Raw genomic sequence first — 8824 nt, 5'->3', positions numbered from 1 at the left:
AGTATTAATGCAATTACTATTGTTCTTTTATTCAATTCAGCTGAGATCTGGAAAGTCTAAACCTTGTCTGTGGTATTCCGAGTAGGATTTGGGAAGGGATGACTGTGACGAGCTTCAAACTCGCGAGTGTTGGGCGTAGTGATAGACGCAAAAGAATCATTAGATTCTATTCCAACATGATCGAGAACCTACATATGATTAGCTGTGTGGTGACAGCGCATTTGGACCATTTTCACTGAGGACGAGAGGTAGCCATTGACGCCGGTAAAACCCGAACATACAGCTTGCCATGGAAAGGAGTATGAAGGATTGGATGAATGCAGTAGGAAAGCATAGATTCAAGAGGGATGAAGCATCTTCATATGCTTATCTGAAATTTCCACTAATGAATTACATAAGTATCTCTATCTTTACTTTATGTTTTATTTATCCTTTAATTATGAAAACTCTATCACCCATTTGAATCCGCCTAACTGAGATTACAAGGTGACCATAGCTTGCTTCAAGCCAACAATCTCCGTGGGATCGACCCTTACTCACGTAAGGTATTACTTGGACAACCCAATGCACTTGCTGGTTAGTTGTGCGAAGTTGTGACAAAGTGTGATTCACATTTGAGAGCACCAAGTCTATTGGCGCCATTGCTGATGATCACAATTTCATGCACCAAGTTTTTGGCGCCGTTGCCAGGGATTGTTCGAGTTTGCACAACTGACAGTTCATCTTGTTGCTTAGATTGGGTAATTTTTATTTTATTTTCATAAAGTTTTCAAAAATCTTTCAAAAAAAAATTTTCTCTTCTTCGTCGTTTTTCTAAAAATAATTTTCGAAAAACCCCAAAAAAATTCATAAAATCATAAAAACTCAAAAATATTTCATGGTTCTTGTTTGAGCCTAAGGCCAAATTTTAAGTTTGGTGTCAATTGCATGATTTTAATTGTCTTGCAATTTTTGAAACACATACATTGTGTTCTTGATGATCTTCAAGTCGTTCTTGATGAATTGCCTTGTTTGATCTTCATGATTTATTGAATTGCACTGCATGATGTTCTACACATGCATTCTTGCATTCATATGGCCCAAACATGAGAAAGTTCTAAGTTTGGTGTCCTCCATGTTTTCTTTCATTAAGAAAACTGAGTTCTTGATGTTCATCTTGATCTTCAAGATTATTCTTGGTGTTCATCTTGACGTTCATAATGTTCTTGCATATATCTTGTGTTTTGATCCAAGAATTATATGTTTTGACTCATTTTGTTATTTTTCAAAATTGAAAACATATCTTCTTGAATAAAGGATTTAGCAAAATGAAGATCCAAGAACATAAAGCAGAGAAATTACAGAGAAAAAGCTAGGTGTTCAAAACGCCCAGTGAAGAAGGAAAACTGGCGTTTAAACGCCAGCTAGGGTACCTGGTTGGGCGTTTAAACGCCTACTAAGGAAGGAAAACTAGCGTTTAAACGCCAGCCAGGGTACTTGGCTGGGCGTTTAAACGCCCAAACCATGCAGCAATTGGGCGTTAAACGCCTAAAACATGTAGCTCCTGGGCGTTTAACGCCAGGATGATACAAGGAGAGGAATTTTGTTTTCAAATCAAATCTTTTTTCAAAATCATATCTCTTCAAACATATCTTTTTCAAAAATCAAATCTTTTTAAAATTTCTTTTTCAAATCTTTTTCAAAATAAATTTCAATCATATCTTTTTAAATATATCTTTTTTTCAAATCATATCCTTTTCAAAATCAATTTCAAAAATCCTTTCTAACTTTCTATCTTTTCAAAATTGATTTTCAAATTTTTTTCAACTAACTAATTGATTTTTTTGTTTTACTATTTCTTATCTTTTTCAAAACCACAACCAATTTTTCAAAAAATTTATTTTAAATTTTATTCTCTTTATTTTCGAAAATTCTCCCCCTCTCTTATCCTTTTAAACACTAACATTCCTCCTCCATTGTCAACTCGGACTCACTCCTTCTTTGTGTGTTCGAATTCTGCCTTACCTCCTTCTTCTATTCTTATTTTCCTCTGACACCTCAAGGAATCTGTATACTGTGACATAGAGGATTTCATATTTTCTTTGTTTTTTTTCTCTTTCATATGAGCAAGAACAAGGACAAAGGCATACTTATTGAAGCTGATCCTGAACTTGAAAGGACTCTGAAGAGGAAGCTAAGAGCAGCTAAAACACAAAACTCTGAAGAGGACCTCACTGAAATTTTCAAAAAGGAAGCAGCAAAAGAAACAATTATGGCCGAACCAAACAACAATGCAAGGAAGATGCTTGGTGATTTTACTACACCAACTTCCAACTTCTATGGAAGAAGCATCTCAATCCCTGCCATAGGAGCAAACAATTTTGAGCTAAATCCTCAATTAGTTTCTCTACTGCAACAGAACTGCAAGTTTCATGGACTTCCATCAGAAGACACTTATCAGTTTCTAAATGAGTTCTTGCAGATCTGTGATACTGTTAAGACCAATGGAGTTGATCCTGAAGTCTACAAGCTTTTTCTTTTCCCTTTTGTTGTAAGAGACAGAGCTAGAACATAGTTGGACTCACAACCCAGAGATAGCCTGGACTCTTGGGATAAGTTGGTCACGACTTTCTTAGCCAAGTTCTATCCTCCTCAAAAGCTGAGCAAACTTAGAGTAGATGTTCAGACATTCAGACAAAAAGATGGTGAGTCCCTCTATGAAGCTTGGGAAAGATACAAGCAACTGACTAAAAAGTGTCCTTCTAATATGCTTTCAGAATGAACCACATTAGATATATTCTATGATGGTCTGTCTGAATTTTCCAAGATGTCACTAGACCACTCTGTAGGTGGATCCATTCACCTAAAGAAAATGCCTGCAGAAGCTCAGGAACTTATTGAAATGGTTGTAAATAACCAGTTCATGTATACCTCTGAGAGGAATCCTGTGAGTAATGGGATGCCTCAGAGGAAGGGAGTTCTTGAAATTGATGCTCTGAATGCCATATTGGCTCAGAACAAAATATTGACCCAACAAATCAATATGATCTCTCAGAGTCTAAATGGATTGCAAAATGCATCCAACAGTACTAAAGAAGCATCTTCTGAAGAAGAATCTTATGATCCTGAGAACCCTGCAATGGCAGAGGTGAATTACATGTGTAAAGCCTTTGGCAACACCTATAATCCTTCATGGAAAAATCATCCGAATTTTTCATGGAAGGATCAACAGAAGCAAGGCTTCAATAATAACAATGGTTGAAGAAATAGGTTTAGCAATAGCAAACCTTTGCCATCATCACCTTAGTAACAAACAGAGCATTCTGAGCAGAATCCTTCTAGCTTAGCAAACATAGTCTCTGATATATCTAAGGCCACTCTTAGTTTCATGATTGAAACAAGATCTTCCATTAGAAATTTGGAGGCACATGTGGGCCAGCTGAGTAAAAGGGTTACTGAAACTCCTTCTAGCACTCTCCCAAGCAATACAGAAGAGAATGCCAAAGGAGAGTGCAAGGCCATTGATATAATCAACTTGGCCGAAACCTCAGAGGAGGAGGGGGACATGAATCCCAAGGAGGAAGACCTCAGGGGACGTCCAATGGTCAGTAAGGAATACCCTAATGAGGAACCAAAGGAATCTGAGGCTCATACAGAGACCATAGAGATTCTCTTGGACCTCTTTTTACCATTCATGAGCTTTGATGATTATTCATCATCTGAAGAAGATGAAGACATTGTTGAAGGGCAAGTTGCCCAATATTTAGGAGTAATCATGAAGCTGAATGCCAAGCTATTTGGTAATGAGACTTGGGAGGAAGAGCCTCCCTTGCTCACCAATGAACTGAATACATTGGTTCAGCAAAATTTACCTCAAAAGAAACAGGATCCTGGTAAATTCTTAATTCACTGTACCATAGGCACCATGACCTTTGAGAAAGCTCTGTGTGACCTGGGGTCAGGCATAAATTTAATGCCACTCTCTGTAATGGAGAAACTGGGAATATTTGAGGTACAGGCTGCCATATTCTCATTAGAGATGGCAGACAAATCTATGAAAAAGGCTTATGGACTAGTAGAGGACGTGCTAGTAAAGGTTGAAGGTCTTTACTTCCCTGTTGATTTCATAATCATAGACACTGGGAGGGACGAGGATGAATCCATCATCCTTGGAAGACCCTTCCTAGCTACAGTAAGAGCTGTGATTTATGTTGACAGAGGAGAGTTGATCTTTCATGTGAATGAAAAATGCCTTGTAGTAAAGACTCAAGGTTCTCCATCTGTAACCATGGAGAGTAAGCATGAAGAGCTTCTCCCAATACAGAGTCAAACAGAGCCCCCACATTCAAACTCTAAGTTTGGTATTGGGAGGCCACAGCAAAACTCTAAGTTTGGTGTTGAAAAATCTCAACCATGCCCTGATCATCTGTGAGGCTCCGTGAGAGCTCACTGTCAAGCTATTGACATTAAAGAAGCACTTATTGGGAGGCAACCCAATTTTATTTTATTATCTAATTTTATCTATGTTATTTTATGTTTTCTTTTAGGTTGATGATAATGTGAAGTCACAAAGACACTCATAAAAATAAAGCAGAAGTAAAAAATAGCACACCCTGGAGGAAGGACTTACTGGCATTTAAACGCCAATAAAGGTAGCAAAATGGGCATTTAAACGCCCAATCTGGCACCTTTCTGAGCGTTTAAACGCCAGAACAGAGCAACAAACTGGCGTTTAGATGCCAGAACATGAAGGAAAGCTGGCGTTTAAACGCCAGAACAGGGCAGCAGACTGGCATTTAAACGCCAGGATTGCACTCTAAGGAGCTTTGAACGCCAAATTAGAGCAGGGATGAAAAATCCTTGGCCCCTCAGGATCTGTGGACCCTACAGGATCCCCACCAACCTCAACTCATTCTCTCTCCTCTTCACACCTTTCTACAACACTCTTCCCCAAATACACCTTTCTTTTTGTTCTTCTTCTACATCTTTCTTTCATCTTTTGCTCGAAGATGAGCAAACCTTCTAAGTTTGGTGTGGTAAAAGCATTGCTTTTTGTTTTTCCATAACCATTTATGGCACCTAAGGCCGGAGAAACCTCTAGATGGAGGAAAGGGAAGTGAAAAGCTTCCACCTCCGAGTCATGGGAGATGGAGAGATTCATCTCAAGGGTCCATAGCTCAGTAGTAGAGCATCTAACTACACAACAAGAGAGCCAACTCATGGACCTTAAGAAGAGCATGAGGAATTCCCTCATCAAGAAATCCCTGAGATGCCTCAAGGGATACATTTTCCTCCACACAACTATTGGGAGCACCAAAATCACTAGAGATTGAGCAACAAAGGCAAAGAAGAGACATAGAGAAGCTCAAGAACACCATTGGTTCTTCAAGAGGAGGAAGACGCCACCCTCACTAAGGTGGACTCGTTCCTTAATCTCCTTGTGTATTTATTTTTCTGTTTTTCAAATTTTTGCTTGATGTGCTATCTATGTTTGTGTCCTTACTACATGATCATTAGTGTCTAGTGTCTATGCCTTAAAGCTATGAACAAATGAATCCTTTGCCTCTCTTAAATGAAAAAATGTGCTTAATTACAAAAGAACAAGAAGTACTTGGATTTCAAATTTTATCTTGAAACTAGTTTAATTATTTTGATGTGGTGGCAATACCTTTTGTTCTCTGAATGAATGCTTGAACAGTGCATATTTTTTATCTTGTTGTTTATGAATGTTAAAGTTGTTGGCTCTTGAAAGAATGATGAAAAAAGAGAAATGTTATTGATAATCTGAAATTTCATGAAATTGATTATTGAAGCAAGAAAAAATAATGAAAAAAAAGAAAAAAATGGCAAAAAAAAAAGAGAAAGAGAAAGAAAAGAAAAAGAAAAAGCAAGCAGAAAAAGCCAATAGCCCTTTAAACCAAAAGGCAAGGGTAAAAAGGATCCAAGGCTTTGAGCATTAATGGATAGGAGGGCCAAGGAAATAATATCCAGGCCTAAGCGGCTAAATCAAGTTGTCCCTAATCATGTGCTTGTAGCATGCAGGTCCAAGCGAAAAGCTTGAGACTGAGTGGTTAAAGTCGTGATCCAAAGCAAAACAGTGTGCTTAAGAACTCTGGACACCTCTAATTGGGGACTTTAGCAAAGCTGAGTCACATTCTGAAAAGGTTCACCCAGTTATATGTCTGTGGAATTTATGTATCCGGTGGTAATACTGGAAAACAAAGTGCTCAGGGTCACGGCCAAGACTCATAAAGTAGATGTGTTCAAGAATCAATGTACGGAACTAGGAGAATCAATAACACTATCTGAAATTCTGAGTTCCTATAGATGCCAATCATTCTGAATTTCAAAGGAAAAAGTGAGATGCCAAAACTGTTCAGAAGCAAAAAGCTACAAGCCCCGCTCATCTAATTAGGACTAAGTTTCCTTGATACTGTGGAATTCATTGTGTATTCTCTTCTTTTTATCCTATTTTGTTTTCAGTTGCTTGGGGACAAGCAACAATTTAAGTTTGGTGTTGTGATGAGCGGATAATTTATACGTTTTTTGGCATTGTTTTTAGGTAGTTTTCAGTATGATTTAGTTAGTTTTTAGTATATAATTATTCGTTTTTATGCAAAAATCACATTTCTGGACTTTACTATGAGTTTGTGTGTTTTTCTGTGATTTCAGGTATTTTCTGGCTGAAATTGAGGGACTTGAGCAAAAATCTTATTCAGAGGCTGACAAAGGACTGCTGATGCTGTTGGATTCTGACCTCCCTTCACTCGAAGTAAATTTTCTGGAGCTACAAAACTCAAAATGGCGCGCTCTCAATTGCGTTGGAAAGTAGACATCCAGAGCTTTTCAGAAATATATAATAGTCCATACTTTGCCCGAGTTTTGATGACGCAAACCGGCGTTCAAACGCACCTTCTTTGCCCTATTCTGAAGTCAAAACGACAGAACTGGCATAAAAGTTGGAGTTAAACGCCCAAACTGGCACTAAAACTGGCATTTAACTCTAAGAGAAGCCTCTACACATGTGAAGCTTAATGCTCAGCCCAAGAACACACCAAGTGGGCCCAGAAATAAATTTCTGCATTATTTACCTATTTCTGTAAACCCTAGTAGCTAGTTTCATTATAAATAGGGCCTCTTACTATTGTATTTTTATCTTTTGATCATCTTTTGATCTCTTGATCACGTTTTGGGGAGTCTGGCCTCATGGCCATGCCTGAACCTTGTTCTTATGTATTTTCAACGGTGGAGTTTCTACACACCATAGATTAAGGTGTGGAGCTCTACTGTTCCTCGAGTATTAATGCAATTACTATTGTTCTTCTATTCAATTCAACTTATTCTTATTCTAAGATATTCGCTGCATTTCAACATGATGAATGTGATTATCCGTGACACTCATCATCATTCTCACCTATGAACGCGTGCCTAACAACCACTTCCGTTCTACCTTAGATCGAGCGCGTATCTCTTAGCCTCCATTCCGAAAGATCGGAGTCTTCATGGTATAAGCTAGAATTATTGGCAGCCATTCCTGAGATCTGGAAAGCCTAAACCTTGTCTGTGGTATTCCGAGTAGGATCTAGGAAGGGATGACTATGACGAGCATCAAACTTGCGAGTGTTGGGCGTAGTGACAGATGCAAAAAAATCACTGGATGCTAATCCAACATGATCGAGAACCTACAGATGATTAGCCATGCGGTGACAGCGCATTTGGACCTTTTTCACTGAGGACGGGAGGTAGCCATTGACACCAGTGAAACCCGAACATACAACTTTCCATGGAAATGAGTATGAAGGATTGGATGAAGGTAGTAGGAAAGCAGAGATTCAGGAGGGATGAAGCATCTTCATACGATTATCTGAAATTCCCACCAATGAATTACATAAGTATCTCTATCTTTACTTTATGTTTTATTTATCCTTTAATTATGAAAACTCTATCACCTATTTGAATTTGCCTGACTGAGATTTACAAGGTGACCATAGCTTGCTTCAAGTCGACAATCTCCGTGGGATTGACCCTTACTCACGTAAGGTATTACTTGGACGACCCAGTGCACTTGCTGGTTAGTTTTGCAAAGTTGTGACAAAGTGTGATTCACGTTTGAGAGCACCAAATCTATTGGCGCCATTGTTGATGATCACAATTTTGTGCACCACTTGTCCTCAAGCAACCAAAACTAATATAAGCTTAGGATGTGAATTTGCATGAGAATGAGAATTCAATTAAGCTCCTGTCTCTTCTTATAGTGGGGTTTACAACTACAATCCTGAATAGTTTTGGCATCTCACTCTCCTTTGAATCAGAAGAATGTTAATGTCATCTGGAATTAGAATCCCGATAATATTATGAATTCTCTGATCTTTTGTAACTCAATTTTAATCCTTGAACACAGCAATTTTTCTTTTGTGCTTTGCATCTTGAGCCTGGCCGTGACTTTAAATGTTTTGTCTCAAGCTTTACATGACCAGAAATACCACAAGCACTTAACTGGGGAACTCTCTTTAAGTTATAAATATTTTTATTTTTTTATTTTTATTATCCCCAGACAGTGGTGTTCAAAGCCTTTGGCGTTCTCTGCAATTAATCTTGACTCTAAATGTTTTGTCTCAAGGATTACTTGACACAAGAACACCACAAGCATGTGACTAGGAAAACAACTCTTTGAGCTTTTAATCATGTCTGACCTCCCTAGTCATTGATGCTCAGAGCCTTGGACCTTGCTTTTATTTTTCTTTTGCTGTTTCTTTTGCTTCAAGGATTAAACTTTCATTAATTTTAGAGAAATCATAATAATTCTCTAAATTCATGTTCCTTGTACATCAACATTCTTTTATTA

The 8824-nt window shown here is 38.1% G+C and overlaps 1 non-coding gene across 1 annotated transcript; it reads right to left on the bottom strand.

Annotated features, from left to right (window-relative positions):
- Positions 1–2644: 2644 nt before the first annotated feature.
- On the bottom strand, positions 2645–2752 carry LOC112793906 (small nucleolar RNA R71). Its single transcript, XR_003198593.1, has one exon. It is a non-coding gene; the product is annotated as a small nucleolar RNA R71 (small nucleolar RNA).
- Between the last annotated feature and the right edge of the window lie 6072 nt (positions 2753–8824).

Source organism: Arachis hypogaea, chromosome 3 (genome assembly GCF_003086295.3).
Source record: "Arachis hypogaea cultivar Tifrunner chromosome 3, arahy.Tifrunner.gnm2.J5K5, whole genome shotgun sequence".
Lineage (NCBI taxonomy): Eukaryota > Viridiplantae > Streptophyta > Magnoliopsida > Fabales > Fabaceae > Arachis > Arachis hypogaea.
Note: the sequence above shows the minus strand (reverse complement) of the source record. Positions and strands in the feature narration are given on the sequence as shown.